The sequence below is a fragment of the Amblyraja radiata genome, chromosome 29 (assembly GCF_010909765.2).
Source record: "Amblyraja radiata isolate CabotCenter1 chromosome 29, sAmbRad1.1.pri, whole genome shotgun sequence".
In the NCBI taxonomy this organism is placed as follows: domain Eukaryota; kingdom Metazoa; phylum Chordata; class Chondrichthyes; order Rajiformes; family Rajidae; genus Amblyraja; species Amblyraja radiata.
In genome coordinates this window covers 11,550,263-11,569,299 of record NC_045984.1, presented here as the reverse complement: position 1 = coordinate 11,569,299, position 19,037 = coordinate 11,550,263, and the positions used below count along the sequence as shown (strand labels likewise).

The following is a 19,037-nucleotide window of genomic DNA, read 5'->3' as shown; positions in this document are numbered from 1 at the left end:
GCATGCTAAAATCAAAGACACTAGTTCTGAGGCAGATTGGATGGAAGCTGCCTCATTCTGTGCCGTGCACCTTTTCGATTTTCAGTGCTTATTAAATGCAGTCACTAATTGAAGCCTGTGAACCATTAACCATTAACTCCTCCCACGCAAATCCCGGCTATAAACTGAGGAACAGTTCTTTTGTGCGTGCCGCTTTTTGGTGACTGATGTGCCATGTGTCAAACTCGCCCACAGATGCTATGTGAAAGGAATCAGGTCTTCCACAGCCCACCATCCAGTGGCTGCAAATAAACAGCAGAGGGGCAATTAAAAACGTTGCTATTTTGTGTGGAACAGCTGCGAATAGTGATGACAATGTGAAGGGCAAACGCCACGTATCTAAACAGATTAAAGAAAGAAACTTTGCATTTATATAACTTATTTATATAACGCATCACTTTGCCATTGAATGTTCTCGTTCTCTTAGGATGCCACTTCCTAGAAATGTTTTTTTTTGGACAAGTGCATGGAAAGGCAAGGTTTATAGGGATATGGGCCAAAACGTGGGCAGGTGGGGCATCTTGGTCAGTACGGGTAAGTTGGGCCGAAAGACCTGTTTCCATGCTGCATGACACTATGACACCAACTCCATCCCTTTTAAACTTCTCTAGGGACTTTACAGCCGTCGAAATACTTTTAGAGGTGGATTCATTGTTCTAACATGGGAAATATAGGCTGCCTATTTGCACATGTTCATAGAAAGAGCAATGTGAAGATAACACAGAGTTTTTGGAATGCTGAATGAGGGACAGATATTGGCCGGGTACAAGGAGAAAATCTCGGCCCCTTTATCTTTCCTTTCGGACAAAGACCATATCATCTTTCGCGTTAGCCCAAGTGAACAAGCATGGTTTCAGTTCAACGTTCAATCCAAATTCCTCATCTCCATCAATGGGACACAGGGTGTCCTGCCTGAATCTACATGCTCAATGTTCTGAAGTGGAATTTGAACCTTCAAACTTCTGCCCAGCGGGTGAAGTTGTTACGAAGTAGGCCAAAGCTGATGTTGATTAGAAAATATTTAGATTTTTCGGGGGGGATCAAAAACGAGGGGGGGGGGGGGGGGGGGGGGGGGCACAAGTTTAAGGTAGGAAGGAAAAGATTTTTTAGGGACTTGAAGGGCAACTTTTTCTACACAGAGGGTGATGGGGATATGGAATGAGTTGCCAGAGGAAGTAGTTAAGGCAGGTAAAACAACATTTAAAAGATATTTGGACAGGTTTCTCAATTTCTCTCTCCCCCACGTCTCTCTCTCTCTCTCTCTCTCTCTCTCTGTCTTTCTCCATCTGTCACTCTGTCTCTTTCTCCGTCTCTCATTTTCTCTGTCTGTTTCTCTCCGTCTCCGTCTCTCTCTCTCTCTGTTTCTCACTCCGTCTCTCCATCGCTATCCCTTGCTCAATCTCGCGCTCTCTCTCCTCCGATGTAAAAGCCTGATACAGCACAAGAAAGGAAAGGCAGTTTTCCATCATAGTAGAATTTGTTTCCTTTCTACCAACTCACAATATCTTTGTGAATCCAGGTGTATTTTGTCAATTAGAAACAGCAGTGTTGCTTGGTATTTCTTGCAAACTGACAGCACTCCCCTGGCTAGTTCCTGCTGTTTCCTCTCTTTCATTCAATTCCTTTGCCACCTCCACCCTGTGGTCAGGATACGCACTGTGAGACTTGATCAGCGATTTATTGGATTTTAGATTCATTTTGTCGTTGGGCATTCTCATTCTCTTGGGATTCCACTTCCGAGAAACTAATCAAAGACTGGATGACGCAGAATTCCATTCCTTCTGGAAGGCATTGCCTGACCCTCTCAGATGCATGAGCCACAAGGGAGGAACGGAAGCTGAAGCTAATTTCACACTGAATACCAAACATGCATCAGACAATTCTTTAAAAAAAATTCAATCCTAAGTGTCGTCTCGAGTTCTTTGAACTGTTAAGACTGTATTGTCTCCAGTCTCCAGTCGAACAACTCTGAATGAATGTAGACACAAGGAACTGCAGATGCTGGTATATAAAAAAAGACACCAAAAGCTCTGGAGTAACTCAACAGGTCAGGCAGCTTCTCAGGGGAACATGGATAGGTGACCATTCGGGTCAAAATCCATCTTAATAGTCATAGGCTTGTGATAGGCTTCATCAACATCTCAGAGGTGGGTTACTATTGACCAGGAACTGAACAGGATCAGTCCTATAATTACAGGCATCACGGTAGCATAGTGGTTGCGCCTACGGCCTTACTGTGCCAATGACCGGGGTTCGATCCTGACTATGGGTGCTGTCTGTTTGGAGTTTGTATGTTCTCCCCGTGACCTACATGGATTTTCTCCGAGATCTTCGGTTTCCTCCCACAGCCCAAAAACATAGGTTAATTGGCTTGGTAGATATGTATTGTCCCTAGTGTGTGTGTAGGATAGTGTAAGTGTGGGGATCGCTGGTCGGTGGGGCCAAAGTGGGCCAAAGGGCCTTTTTCCGTGCTGTATCTCTAAACTAAATTACCTTGGGGTCATGAGTGGATCAGAGATTGGTTATCGTGCACAGAGCGCGTCCCTGTAACTGTGGCACAATCTATATGGCATCAAAATTAGAAGTACGTTGGGATATAGACCGCATCCCTCGAACACCACGCAAGATTCAGGAAGTAGTAGCTAACTGCCACCAACAAACTATCCACCACCAGTTTACTTTGGTCAAAGTGTGTGCCATCTACTAAATGCCAGGCAGTTTCTCATCAAATAACGACAGCACCAGCTTCCAACCGCAATGTTGGCAGGCAAGCAGAAGGTCAGCAGGTATATGTGGACATCACCACCAGCAAATTCCCTTCCCAATAGTTTGTGTAAATGAGCTTCTCTACACTAACATTTCCGTTTCTACAATGTGGATAACCTCATATAACAACAGTCTGCCACATTTTGGCCCATTTGTAAAGCCTTTGTTTATCTACCTGCACCCGGTTGATGCTGTTTTGCCCATTATTTTGTTACTAGGAATCTAACATACCATAAATGCCATACAGTAATCCCTCATAATAACAAAGCATAATGGGGGGGGGGGGGGGGGGGGGGGGGGGGGGAATGGCTTCTGTTCTTGTCGATTGTTTGCTGTAACCAAGTAAGGTATTATCATCGTCCGTAGTTGAAACAGAGAATTACAGATGATGGTTAATACACAAAAGGACACAAAGTGTTGGAGTAACTCAGCAGGTCATGCAGCATCTCTGGAGAACATGGATAGGTGATGGCAGCATTCCTCTTCTGACTGTTTCGTTCTGCTGAGTTACTCCAGTACTTGTGTCACTTTGCCTTAAACTAGGTGCCGATGCCACTAGCCTGCGAGCTCTTCTTCACCCACCGTTTGATGCGCCTGTTGTTGTGGCTCATGTTGTAGCCCCTGGGGAGAGCGTTGTCTTCAGCCCGCTACTACTGACAGGACATGCTCGGTCACCCTGTTGAACTCCCTCCCATCACACCTGCTGCTGCTGCTTCCTGTTGGCCGTCGCTTTGTCCACTTCCCACTCTACTGCCCCCTCTACCTGTCACTTTGGCCACTCCGCCACTCCCTCCTTCTCCCTGGCAGCCACCAACGTCTTCCAACGAGGAGCATGTCGGCAACTCGGGGGAGGCAGGAGGAGGAGGAGGAGAGCAGCAGAGCAGACAATGCGACGGGAGGAAGAGGCAGCAATGGAGGAGTGGTCAAAGCGATGGCCAACAAGATGATGCGGCAGCTGGTGGGCGTCCCGCGGTGACTGAGCGCGTCCTGTCGGTGGCCGCGGCCTTAAGAAAGCACTATCCCCACGGGCTACAATGTGAGCCGTAACAACAGCCACAACAACCTGTCGGTGAAGAAGGGCTCGCTGGTGCACCTTGCAAGCCAAGGTGGCGCTGGGGTTGTAAGTGGCTGGGGAGTGGATGCGAGCCAGGGCTGGTGTCGGCAGGTCCATCCTATAACCAACATCCATTATAATGGGGTTCTTTAAAACAAGGGTTTACTGTTTTTATTTTGAGATGGTGTAGTTCATCTTGTTATAACCAGCAAAAACTCTTACATTGGTGTTCAAGCTATTTTTTGTTTATTTTGTTCTCCAGTTATCCAAGTGTCAGACAGCTAAAATCCCAAGCGCACTATGTCTGAGGGAGTTTGTGTGGGGAAAGACCTCTTTATACTGAGATATATTAGGCTGATCAAACACAGAGGGTTAGTTGGGCTTAGTGAGTACAATGCAGACCTGTTGAAAGCCAGAACATGTTTAGATCTTCGCCAGAAAGGAGGTAACGGGAATACTGTTTTCAGTAATTACATTTTTCAAATTATTTTGTGGGATCTGGGTGTTGTTGGCAAGGAATGTCCTTCCTTCATTGCCTTTGAGAAGGTGGTGCTGAGTGGTATGCTTGAAGCCTTGCAGTCTTGTCTTCCAGTGAAGACTACTCCCACAGAGTATTGGGATGGATTTCTTGGATTTAGACCTATCAATAATAAAGCAGCAATATATTCCCCAGTCTAGATAGTGTGCAGTTTGGACAGGAACCTGCAGGGGTTGCACTTGCTGCTCTTCTCCTTCTTGGTGTAGAGCTTGCGTGCCGGGAGGGTGTTGTTGGACCAACCTGGGCAAGAAACGAGTGTGCACTTTGTAGATGGCAACCACTGGTGTGGCTGGAATGAATGTTTCTTGCGATTGATGGAGTTGCAGGCAAATCGGCTGCCTTGTCCTGGATGGTGCAAGGCAAATGAAGAGCATTCAGTCGTTCACATAACTTGAGACTTGCAGGCAGAGGAAAAGGCCTGGTGTGTCTGGACGCGAGTCACTCGCATGAGGATGGGCAGCTCTGACTTGCTCTCGTAGCCCGACATTTGTAAAGGGCCTGTCGCACTTTCACGACCTAATTCACGACCTTTTTTACTTGTGGACATTTTTCATCAGGCTAGAAAAACGGCCCGACCTACTTGATGCCACGAGTACCTAAGACTAGAATCACGACCTACCTACGACCTACCTATGATCTCGTGACGACCATGCTGCGAGTACGAGTCAAGGGCAAACTCGGCAGAGGTCGGGAATTTGGTCGTGAAAGTGGGACAGTCCCTTAAGGCTGGTCAGGTTGAGTTTCCATTCCATTGCCCGTGGCAGTCATTCAAACCGCATGACCTCCGTGAATTGGTGAGGCCATTGGACACATGACTGTGATGTGAAAATGGGGAAGGTTTGCGGTAAAGGAAGATGATGATGGAAGTTTCCTGAGGAAACTAAAACAGGCCTCACTCCCCACCAACATCCTCAGGACTTTCTACAGGGGTACGGTGGAGTCTGTACTCACGTACTGCATAAATACGTGGTACTCCACCTGCAACTGCTCAGACAGGAAGGCTCTGCAGAGGGTAGTGAGGGGAGCAGAGAGGATCATTGGCGTCTCCCTACCCTCGGTACAAGAACTGTTCCAGAGCAGCTGTCTGAAAAAAGAGAATTGCTAAGGACAAACTGCACCCCCTCCACATACACCTGGATCTCCTGCCATCAGGCAAGAGATACCGCAGCATCAAAGCCCGGACTACAAGACTGCTAAACAGCTTCCTGCCACAGGCTGTGAGGCTGCTAAACAGTCACTCTGTACTCACAGTCATCTGATTCTGCGGCTTGGCACAGACACTTTAATAACTGGCACTGGCCACTTTAATAACTGGCACTGGCCACTCAAATCAGCTGCCCCGGACATTTTTATGATTGGTTTTACTGTATTTTAACGTTGTTGTTTTACCTGCTTTTAACTATTTATACTGTTCCATCAGGGACTGGATTGTTTTTAGTGTTATTATGTGTGAAATGTTTTAAATTTCATGTGCGATGCTCCGGTATTCCCTGGGAAACGTCTTTTCATTTTGCACTGTTGCTTGCAAGATGACAATAAAGGTTGATTGATTGATTGATTGAAGATGATGATCAAAGCTGGCTAGATATCACATCTTTTGAAAAGAGAAAACTTTTGAATCCCCACTGCTGTGGTCCAAGCCAGTTGCCTTAACATTCCCTGTAACGCTTTGCCTCCAGAGTTATCTTTGGGAGAGGTTCCAGGCCACAACCCAGGGGTCTGAAGCTCCAGATGTAGCCCACAATTATGAACAATGGTCAGTGACCAATGGAAGGAGATGAGGAGGAATGTATTTTGCCAGAGGGTCGTGAATCTGTCAAATTCATTGCCACAGAAGACTGCAGAGGCCAAGTCAGTGGATATTTTTAAGGCAGTGATAGGTATATTCTTGATTAGTATGGGTGTCAGGGGTTATGGAGAGAAGGCAGGAGAATGGGGCTAGGAGGGAGAGATAGATCAGCCATGATTGGATGGCGGAGTAGACTTGATGGTCCAAATGGCCTAATTTTTCTATCACATGAACATGAACTTAAGATGACTCTATATTGTGTCTATGTGGGTCTGAATGCAGGAACTCGAGAGTCCTCACTATCACCTTTACTTTAGAAACACACAAAGTACTGGAGTGATGCAGTGGGTCAGGCAGCATCTCTGGTGGGCATAGATAGGCAATGTTTCGGGTCGGGACCCTTCGACCATCTCATGGCCTAAGAAAAAAACATTGGAACTGCCTATTCACAAAGTAAAGTGCTGGAACAACTCAGCGTGTCAGGCAGCATCTGTGGAGAGAATGAATAGGCGATGCTTCAGGACAGAACTCTTCTTCAGACCGAGGAGCCTCAGGACCTGAGGACTCGTGATCCTCAATCTGAAGGAGGGCCCCGACACAAAATGTTACCCATTCATTCCCTCCACAGATTCTGCCCGGCTTCAGCACTTTGTGTTTTGCTCAAGATTCCAGCATCTGCAGATCCTGGTCTCTCCAAGAAATTTGGGAGCCCAGTTGAGACCTGATCCATTCAGATGCACATTCAGCTTCAGGACATTCTGCAGAAGTTTGCTCCAACACCCCAAAAATCTTTGAGCTAGCATCATTTCAAGAGACTTGTTTACTACTAATACTTACAAAAAATTATTTTGTGGAAGCAAATGGCTGATGTATTCAGAATTTACGTGAGAGGGCCCAGTTGCAGGTGAGTCATTGAGTTTTGTAAGGTGATGAATATTGATACTTGCGTTTGAAGGGAACAAGGGAATCGTGACAAACAGCAGCAACAGAGACATGAAAAGGATCAAAAGATAGTGGGCTGCAAAGAGCAGCTCAGGAAACTCCTGGATGATTTCAAATTCCTTAATATGGAAAAATATCATCATCTGCATTGCTCAGAGGCACTTGCCTGCAGTACAACTGCTTATGTTTCACCCTTACATGGGTAACAGATCTGCTCATCCACAAGGTTTAAGAAGGAACTGCAGATGCTAGAAAATCGAAGGTAGACTGAAGAAGGGTCTCGACCCGAAACATTACCTATTTCTTTCGCTCCATAGATGCTGCCTCAACTGCTGACTTTCTCCAGCATTTTTGTCTACCTGCTCATCTACAATAATCACATCTAATTACAGACCATGAGCCTCATAATATTTAATATTCCACAAGGTTATTTTATTACTAATAATTCAATTTGATAATGTTATTATTTCATCTACTTGGGTTTCCTTCCACTGTGACTACACAGAAGAAACATTATACTTAGAGTCATAGATACATACATACATAGAGCCACAGGCCCTTCGGCTCAACTTGACCACACTGGCCAACACGTCCCAGCTACACTAGTCCCACCTGCCAGCATTTGGTCCAACCTGTCCTATCCATGTACCTGTTTAAGAAAGAACTGCAGATGCTGGAAAAATCGAAGGTAGACCAAAAATGCGGGTGAGGCAGCATCTATGGAGAGAAATTGGCGATGTATCGGGTCAAGACCCTTCTTCAGACTGACCAACTCCCTCCTCTGGCAGCTTGTTCCATACATCCACCACCCTTTGTGTGAAAAATTTACTCCGCAGATTCCTATTAAATCTTTTCCCCTTCCCCATAAACTTATGTCCTCTGGTCCTTGATTCACCTACTCTGGGCAAGAGACTATAAGAAATATTTAGAAAGGCACATGGATAGGTCAGGTTTAGAGGGATGCAGGCCAAATGCAGGCAAGGCAATAATTACCTCCAACTAAGGAGACTCTAACCATCTCTTCTTTAGACTCGACTGCATTGCCAGTGTAGATTCTTCAAATATTCTTCAAATCTGGGTACTTCTCAGCAGGTGACCCCTCTCTTGACTGACCAAAGGCATTCCACTTTCTCCAAGTCAGAAGTTTGATCGTCTGATTGTCTGGATGACTACCACGCTGGCGAGACTCAAGAAACTCAATACCAACCCAGGGTGAAGCAAGCCCATTTAATCAGGTCCCATCCACCATGTTAAACCTTCAATCCTCCTACTAATCATGCACATTGGCTGCATCGTAAACAACCAGTGCTTTGCTGTGTGACGATATACGGCGGTATAGCGTGCCGTCACCTTTAACGTGATACTTATGTTTAGTAATCATGCTTAGCTAATGGATAATGCAAGTGAATGAACAAGAACATCTATTTGTTTGGACTATAAATTCAGTTAATATATTACAACTTTTTTTTTTAATATTTTATTTTATTAGAAGTAAGTACAGTCATACGGCACCAAAGTGCCTAATATATATTTTCATAATACATTTTATGTACAACTTCTTTTTTTTTTTTTTTTTTGTTACACTGAAAAAAGATTAGATTAAGAAAAAGAAGTTAGATAGTAAAGGATAGAAAGATGTGAAATATATAGTGTGTGAAAAAAGAAAACGAGTAAATGAAGAAAGTTGAGAGAGAGAATAGAGAGAAGAAAAGAAAAAAAGAGGAGATCATTATTTATAGTCTTGACCAACCCTCGTCCAGTCCTGAAACAGTTATTTTTTACAATTGTGTTGCACCATATGATTCCAAAAAAACGACGAATGGAGACCAACTCGTTATGAATTGGTCTGATTTATCCATTAGGAGGAATCGCATTTCCTCAAGATGAGCGGTGTCCAACATACTTGCAATCCACATTTTAAGCGTTGGTATTGATGTACCCTTCCAAAATTTAAGAATTAATTTTTTTGCTATTATTAAACCATAGTTAAGGAATAGATTTTGAGATGTGTTCAATTTATTCCCATCTTCCATTACGCCAAATATAATCATTTCAGTATTAGGTTCCATTCTTGTCTTGAATAATTTTGTAAATATTTCAAAAATATAATTCCAAAATCTATAAAGTTTTATGCAGGAGACTAAGGAGTGTGTTATAGTTGCCTTTTGGGCTAGACATTTATCACAAGTGGCGGATATATTTGGATAAAATTTGTTCAATCTTGTTTTTGAATAATATAATCTATGTACAATTTTAAATTGAATTAAATTATGTCTTACATTAATTGAACATTTGTGAATATATATCAGGTATTTTTCCCATTTAACCTTCGTAATTTTTATCATTAGTTCCCGTTCCCACTCTTCTCTAAGTACCTCTGTCGATGGTAGGTCTATATTTAGAATACTATTATATAAATATGATATTAATTTTTGTGAGTCAGCTTCAATATTCATTGCCTCTTCCAATAAGTCAGGAGTTACTTTTTGATATCCTTGTATATATTTTTTCACGAAATCGCAAATCTGAAGATATTTAAAATATTGGTTGTTTTTCAATTTAAATTTTAATTGTAATTGTTGGAATGATAGTAAGTTTCCCATTTCATACATATCCCCGATCCTTCTAATTCCGAGACTTTCCCATTGGTTATATGTCTTATCAATAAGAGATGGTTTAAATAAAGGGTTATTCGCTATTGGCATTAACAGTGATAGATTTCTTAATTTTAAAGATAATTTTATTTGTTTCCAAATTCTTATTGTACCATATATAATTGGGTTCTTCTTATATATTGTGTTATTCAGTTTTTTTGGGGAGAAGAGGATCGTTCCTATATTACTAGGATGGCAATCCTCCTTCTCCATTTTTATCCATTCTGTCTGTTGGGTAGAACTATCCAACCAATAAATCATATTCTTAATATGCACTGCCCAGTAATAATACATAAAATTCGGAAGTGAAAGTCCCCCGACCTCTTTTGGTTTACATAAGTGTTTTTTTGTGATTCTATGTGATCTATAGTCCCAAATATAATTAGTAATATTAGAGTCTAATTTAAAAAAAAGTATTTTGGTATATATACCGGTATAGATTGAAATAGGTATAGTAATTGTGGTAGGAAGATCATTTTTATTGCATTTATTCTACCTAATAATGATAAGGGAAGTGTTTTCCAAAATTTAATCAACGTATTAAGTTTATTTAATAAAGGCATGAAATTAGCATTGAATAATGCTTTATATTTTCTAGTAATCTGAATACCCAAATATTTAAATTTTTCTGTTGCGATTTTAAAGGGGAACTTCAGTAAGTGTGTAGGTTCTTGAGGTTTTAATGTCATGATTTCACTTTTATTCCAGTTTATTCTATATCCAGAAAAAGACCCAAATTCCTCTATTAAGTTTAATAAATTTGGTATGCTCGTTTGTGACTTTGTAATATATAAAAGTATATCGTCTGCATATAATGAGATTTTATTCTTTGAGTCTCTGGTATTATAGCCCTGAATATTCGGATGAATTCTTATACTTTCAGCCAGGGGTTCTATCATAAGGGCAAATAGCAGGGGTGATAGTGCACATCCCTGCCTATTACCCCTTGATAGTTGAAATTTTTGAGATAACATGTTATTAGTTAAAATTCTTGCCATCGGTTTATCATATAATAATTTTACCCATCTTATAAAATTCTCTCCCATATTAAATTTTTGTAGTACTTTATATAAGTATTGCCACTCTACCTGATCAAATGCTTTCTCTGCATCCAAAGAAATAATTGATATATCTTCTTCCTCTACTTTATGCGAGTACATTATATTAAACAGACGTCTCAGATTATTAAATGAGTATCTTTTAGGTATAAACCCCGTTTGATCAGGGTTTATCAATTTACTAATATATTTGCTTAATCTTCTTGCTAAAATCTTTGCTAAAATTTTCTGATCTGTATTTAAAAGTGATATAGTTCTGTACGAGCCCGGATCTTCTAAATCTTTATCTTTTTTTGGAATAAGCGTAATAGTTGATTCTGTTAGTGTTTCAGGTAGTTTGTTTTCTTTAAAAGCATGGGAGTATAAATTAAATAAATAAGGGGTTGTTATCTCCTGAAATTTTTTATAAAATTCATTATTAAAACCATCTGGTCCCGGTGTCTTACCATTTTTCAGCGATTTTATTGTTTCACCTATTTCTTTGATTGTAATTTGAGCTCCTAATTCCTCTTGTTCCAAAAGGTCCAGTATTGGAAGATTACAATTATCTAGAAAATTTTTTATTTTACTATCTTCTCTTTTAATTTTAGATGTTTTGGTAAAATTGGGCAAATCTATTATTAATATCTTTAGGTAGTATTAGTAATTCACCTTTCTCTGATTTAATTTTGGTTATAGTATTTTCCTTTTCTTGTTTTTTCAATTGGCGAGCTAAAAGCTTATGTGGTTTGTCACCAAACTCAAAATGTTCCTGTTTTGTCATTTGGAATAGTCTTATTACCCTTGCCGATAAAATTCGATTAAGTTTAAATTTCAGTAATATTATCTTATTGTGTTTATCTGTCGTGGAATCTTTGGCATTATCCATCTCTAACTGTCTGATTTCTTGTTCTAACAACAATTGTTCTGTCTTATTCTTTTTATTTTGAAAACTTTGATATGAAATTATAATTCCTCTCATAAATGCCTTAAAAGTTTCCCATAATAAAGAAGGCAAAGTACCTGGTATATCATTTGTATCGAAAAAAAGTTCCATTTGTTGTTTTAAATATTGATAGCCTTGCACGTCATTTAAAATATGTGTATTAAACCTCCAAAAAAAATTTTTGCCCGACATTCCCTCAAATTTTACTGAAAATGTCAACGGAGAGTGATCTGAGATACTACTAATGTGGTATGTTGGGTTGTTTGTATATGGCATTAATTTCATATCCACTAAAAAATAATCAATTCTTGAATAAGTTTTATGCACCGAAGAGTAAAACGAGTATTCCCTTCCAACTGGATTAGCAGATCTCCATACATCTATTATATTCGTATTTTTTATATATGTATTTAGAAGTTCGCTAGTTTTAGATTTTAAATTACTCTTCTTTTGTTTTGCTGATTTATCTAGATATGAATCTAAAACACAGTTAAAGTCCCCCCCTATTATCACATTTTGGTAATTAAACTCTGATATTATGTCAATAATTTTATCAAAAAAGTGGGGGTTATCAAAATTCGGAGCATAAATATTTATCAAAGTTAGTGGGGTTGCATAAATTTCACCCGAAACTATAATATATCTTCCCTCTTTATCTGATATGGTATTCTTTTGGCGAATTGGATAGGCCAAACATACTACTCCTCATTTACTTCTAAATCTAGGGGTACAGCTATTCTTATTAGGAAAGGTATTCCTTTTAAATATATTACAACTTAAAGTGTCCCAGAGGTATATTGATGGAAAACATTTGTCTGTAAAACAGCACTACGTACAACTATAAAATATATAGTTAGTCACTTCCATCACAACACTTCCCAACGCTGTGACCTCTACCTTCCAGAGAAACTGGGGTAGTAGTCCTTTGGCACAATACTGGGTCAGCACGGTGGCGCAGCGGTAGAGTTGCTGCTTTACGGTGCCAGAGGCCCGGGTTCGATCCAGACTATGGGTGGTGTCTGTACGGAGTTTGTACGTTCTCCCTGTGACCGCGTGGGTTTCCTCCCACACTCCAAAGACGTACAGGTTTGTAGGTTGATTGTCTTCGGTAGAATGGTAAAATGTCCCTAGTGTGTGTGAGATAGATTTGGTGTGCGGGGATCGCTGGTCAGTGTGGTTCGGTGAACCGAAAGGCCTGTTTCCGCGCTGTATCTCTAAACTAAACCAAACTGCCTGCACTTCTTCAATTCACACACTATCGTGAGTTGGATGTAAAGCCTGATGGTCGAGCACTTCACAAATAAGTGAACTTCACACGGAGTAATGGCACAGCAGAAGGGCAGGGCACAGAGAGTATGCAGAGATGTATTTTGTACAATAAAGGCACCTCATCACCATAACTTCTCAAGGGAAATAGTTGATCAATAAATGCTTGTACCCCAGGTGCAGTGTACAAATGAAAACAAGGTGAAGACAGCACAGTCAAAGAGATGTAACACATGGAAAAAGGCCCTTCGGCCCATTCTGTCCATGCTAAATTTGGCATCTTGGGCTGCTCCCATTTCCTTGCATTTGGCCCGTCTCTCTCTCTCTCTCTCTCTCTCAAACCTTCTTATCCACATATAGCAACAGTTCCTTAAATAAAAACAAACTAAATGAACCATGAACCACTTTCAGATTTTAAAAAAATAGTGATATGAGTGGGTTAGCGATTTCTGCTTTATTCATTTGTCATGAAGGTGTTCCTTTTTTTAACTTCAGTCTGCCTGTGCAAAACATATTTAATTTCAGTTGAAAACTGTTTTTTTTTAATGTATAATTTACTGCATCTAACATAGTCCGTAAATCCTCAGCTCTCATCGAATGTATTCGGTGGAAATCTGGTGAAACACTCTTCTAAGCCAAATGCGAAGTAGACTCGATGGGCTGAATGGCCCAGTTCTGTCCCTATATGGTCAAGCGTCCCAGATTACAGAGGTTTAGGTTAGTTTAGAGATACAGCATGGAAACAGGCCCTCCAAGTCCGCACCGACCTGTGATCCCTGCTCATTAACACTATCCTACACACGATAGGGACAATTTACATTTATACCGAGCCAATTAACTTACAGACCTGGGAGACACACAATGCTGGAGTAACACCAGCATTTTGTGTTTACCTTCGATTTAAACCAGCATCTGCAGTTCTTTCCTCCACAACTTACAGACCTGTAAGGCTTTGGAGTGTGGGAGGAAAGCAAAGATCTTGGAGAAAACTCAAGCAGGTCAAGGAGAGAACGTAGAAACTCCATACAGACAGGCACCCATATTCAGTTTCGAACCTGCGTCTTTGGTGTTGTAAAGTAACAACTCTAATGCTGCGCCACCGTGCTTCCCACTTACACTGAAACCAAAGATCCTATAAGACTACAAGATAGACCACTCCTTCTAAATGCAATGGGTTGACGTGTAGATGGGCCTTTTCCCCCCCATCCTTTTCAGTAACCCGACCCGACTCGCAGTGTAATCAACGTTGCGTGGGAAGGAAGAAGAAGGGTTTTGGCCCGAAACGTCGCCTATTTCCTTCGCTCCATAGATGCTGCTGCACCCGCTGAGTTTCTCCAGCATTTTTGTGTGCCTTTGCGGGGGAACAGTTTGTGTTAATAAGTTATAATTCTGAAAATGAGGAGAAGATTTTTACCAAATAACTTTTAGTTTTACGAGGATGTTTCCGTAACCGGCTTCCGTCTCCGCACTAGTTATCTTTGCTCCACTATGGGATCTTTGGTGTGGCCGAAAATTACCTATGAATCTGCCCATGACCGTACTACGTCTTTTTCATCGAGTGATCTATCTTGCTTGCTATAGGATCTTTGACTGAAACTGTAAGCGGGGGGGGGGTAATGTCACTCTTATGCTTAATGCCCCCAAAACAGTGATTTGCAGTGATACATCCTCCATGCTATGAGATCTCACAAAATAACTTACATATAGGAATCATGCTAAACTGTCACTCCCCAAGGGACCACCAATTCTCGACTGCAATGCATGCCATCTGCAATCTGCAGATGCACTCTGGATTGCACATCCAGAACCTGCAACCATTTCCTTCTAGAAATGATATCAGGATCATTGAAGAACTCTTCTAGAAATGATATCAGGATCAGAGGAAGAACTCTTAGCTAAGGGGCATCGATGACCAGAGCATTTGGGAGCAAATCTTCCATCTAGCACTGATTAAGGAATAGTTGCCGAGAAAAGAATTGATAAAAAGTGCTGAAGAAATAAGGAACTGCAGATGCTGGTTTAGAAAAAAAGTACACAAAATGCTGGAGTAACTCAGCAGGTCATGCAGCATCTCTGGAGAACATGGATGGGTGACATTTTGAGTTGAGCCCCTCCTTCAGACTCCCAAGCATAAAGAGCTCTTATTTATGTGTGAATGATGTTTAAACAACATAGCGTTTTATGCATGTTTTGAAATGTTCAGGCCCAAATCCTCATGAAGTTTGCTCATTGGGCACTTAGTTGTTGGGATTCAAGCTGATGGGAGCGCCATCTCTCTTATATCGCAAGCACATGACGATACAGTCAACGTGTACACCACTTCCCCACAGGTACTTGATCAAAAACCAGACCTAAAACCTTTGTTTATATCTATCAGTGAAACAAGGAGTACTTCATGTTCAAAGCAGTCAATCATGCATGATTTATAACGTTCCCGTTGTGACAGCATTTTACATTGCGCTACACGTTCCCAGTCGCTTTAATGTGTTTACGATTCATTTACAACAGTCTGGTGCACAAATCCATGCACCCATTCACTGGTACCTTCACTTTAATTCACCATCCAAATTCCCCTCTCACCTTTCAGTCGGAGTCCTCCTGCACCATTATAGTACAAGCTCCAGAAACAACAACCCTTCTCCCGCCATCTCCCTAACCCCCAGTCACCCTGCTTCATTTTCCCTTCCTCCATATGCTCATCTCCCATCCCTTTGTCCCATATTGCCCTCTTATCCTCCCTTTCCCCCCCCCCCCTCCTCTCCCCTTCCACCCATGTTCTTCCCTCTGGTTTTATATTTCACACCTCCTCTACTGTCCTTATCTGACACCCTTTTGTCCCTTCGTCACATAGAAATATAGAACATAGAAAATAGGTGCAGGAGATTCTTCGAGCCAGCACCGCCATTCAATATGATCATGGCTGATCATCGAAAATCAGTACCCCATTCCAGCTTTTTCCCCATATCCCTTGATCCCATTAGCCCAAAGAGCTAAATCTAACTCTCTCTTGAAAACATCCAGTGAATTGGCCTCCACTGCCTTCTGTGGCAGAGAATTCCACAGATTCACCACTCACTGGATGAAAAAGTTTTTCCGCATCTCAGTCCTAAATGGCCTACCCCTTATACTTAAACCGTGACCTTGGTTCTAGACTCCCCCAACATCGGGAACATTTTCCTGTATCTAGCCTGTCCAATCCCTTAAGACACGTTTTCACGTTAATCACCTTTTGCCTTTGTCACTTACAGCATTCATCTGCCAGTATTTGCTTTGCCTCGCCTACACCTACAAATATTGTCCGGATTTGCCCCCAGCCCCACTTCTCTTTACCACCTTTCTCCCCCCTGCTCCGTCAGTCAGAGGATGGGTCCCGTCCTGAAACGTGGTCTCTCCATTCCCTCACAGATGCTGCCTGACCCGCTGTTCCTCCACCTCTTGTGTTTTACTCAAGATTTCAGCATCTACAGATCCTTGTGTCTCCAAACGGCACTTTACCTATTGCATGAAGACATTGCAGCCTGCGGGACTCAACGTCAACTCTCCAACTTTAAATAGCTCGCATGCTCTTTCATCGTATCAGGTTTTTCTATTTTTAGCTGCCATCCCCTTTCCCTTCTTCAGTTTAGTTGAGTTTAGATGTGCAGCATGGTCCATGCTGATAATCGATCACCTGTTCACACTAGTTCCATGTTGTCTCACGTTGACATCCACTTCCTACACATTGGGGGCAGTTTACAGAAGCCAATTAACTTACAAACCCGCATGTCTTTGGGATGTGGGAGGAAACCCACGTGGTCACAGGGAGAATGTGCAAATTCCACCCAGACTGCACCTGAGATCAGGATTGAACCTGGATGTCTGGCGCTGTAAGGCAGCAGCTCTACTAACTGTATCGATGCGCCTCTCATGCCAGGCAAGTCAGTCGCCAGACATTACAACATAAGCTACATATTACGCAGATTACACATATTTCACCGCTCCTGACCCGCCACCTTCATTCACCCTGGAAGAAAATTTCCCTTTGCTCCACCCATTGCTTCCCTCCCTTCCCCTCCCCTCCCTTCCCCTCACCATCTCCTCCCCTGCAACGTAGGCCATTTTATTTCTGTCCTTCTCAGCACTGATGTACGGTCCCAAACCCGAGACAATAACTGTTTCTCTTTCCACAGCCACTGCCCGACCAGCTGAGCTTTTCCAGCATTCTTTGTTTTTATAATGATCTTCACTGCTGGTGCTTCATGTGCAACTCCCCACTCACATGTCAGCACACAAATATTAGAGTCATAAAGCTGCTCAGCACTGAAACCGGCCCTTTGGCCCATCTTAATAATAATAATAATGGATGGGATTTATATAGCGCCTTTCTAATACTCAAGACGCTTTACATCGCATTATTCATTCACTCCTCAGTCACACTCGGTGGTGGTAAGCTACTTCTGTAGCCACAGCATCTTGTCCATATTGGGCCATTCCCCCTGTAGCTCTATCCATATGTCTTCTCAGTCATAATCGAATCCGCATCTACACCTAACTCTGGCAGCTCATTCCAGATATGGACTATCCTCTGAATAAGAAGGTAGACAAAAATGCTGGAGAAACTCAGCGGGTGAGGCAGCATCTATGGAGCGAAGGAAATAGGCAAAGTTTCGGGTCGAGACCCTTCTTCAAACCCTTCTTCTTCCTCCGAATAAGAACATTGCCCTGGATGTCCCTCTTAAATCTTGCCCTCTAGTTTTAGAATCTTCTACCCTGGGAAAAAAGATAACCATATAACCATATAACAATTACAGCACGGAAACAGGCCATCTCGGCCCTACAAGTCCGTGCCGAACAATTATTTTCCCTTAGTCCCACCTGCCTGCACTCATACCATAACCCTCCATTCCCTTCTCATCCATATGCCTATCCAATTTATTTTTAAATGATACCAACGAACCTGCCTCCACCACTTCCACTGGAAGCTCATTCCACACAGCTACCACTCTCTGAGTAAAGAAGTTCCCCCTCATGTTACCCCTAAACTTCTGTCCCTTAATTCTGAAGCCATGTCCTCTTGTTTGAATCTTCCCTATTCTCAAAGGGAAAAGCTTGTCCACATCAACTCTGTCTATCCCTCTCATCATTTTAAAGACCTCTATCAAGTCCCCCCTTAACCTTCTGCACTCCAGAGAATAAAGACCTAACTTATTCAACCTTTCTCTGTAACTTAGTTGTTGAAATCCAGGCAACATTCTAGTAAATCTCCTCTGTACTCTCTCTATTTTGTTGACATCCTTCCTATAATTGGGCGACCAAAATTGTACACCATACTCCAGATTTGGTCTCACCAATGCCTTGTACAATTTTAACATTACATCCCAGCTTCTATACTCAATGCTCTGATTTATAAAGGCTAGCATACCAAAAGCTTTCTTTACCACCCTATCTATATGAGATTCCACCTTCAAGGAACTATGCACGGTTATTCCCATATCCCTCTGTTCAACTGCATTCTTCAATTCCCTACCATTTACCATGTACGTCCTATTTTGATTTGTCCTGCCAAGGTGTAGCACCTCACATTTATCAGCATTAAACTCCATCTGCCATCTTTCAGCCCATTCTTCCAAATGGCCTAAATCACTCTGTAGACTTTGGAAATCCTCTTCATTATCCACAACACATCTTGATATCATCTGCATACTTACTAATCCAATTTACCACACCTTCATCCAGATCATTGATGTACATGACAAACAACAAAGGACCCAACACAGATCCCTGAGGCACCCCACTAGTCACCTGCCTCCAACCCGACAAACAGCCATCCACCATTACCCTCTGGCGTCTCCCATTCAGCCACTGTTGAATCCATCTTGCTACTCCTGCATTTATACCCAACAGTTGAACCTTCTTAACCAACCTTCCATGAGGAACCTTGTCAAAGGCCTTACTAAAGTCCATATAGACAACATCCACTGCTTTACCCTCGTCAATTTCCCTAGTAACCTCTTCAAAAAATTCAAG

General features: G+C 41.9%; 1 protein-coding gene across 1 annotated transcript in view; it reads right to left on the bottom strand.

Annotated features, from left to right (window-relative positions):
- The window catches only part of LOC116989717 (CACN subunit beta associated regulatory protein), a 126,060-nt gene that overhangs the window by 73,177 nt on the left and 33,846 nt on the right, over positions 1–19,037 (bottom strand). The window lies entirely within an intron of this gene.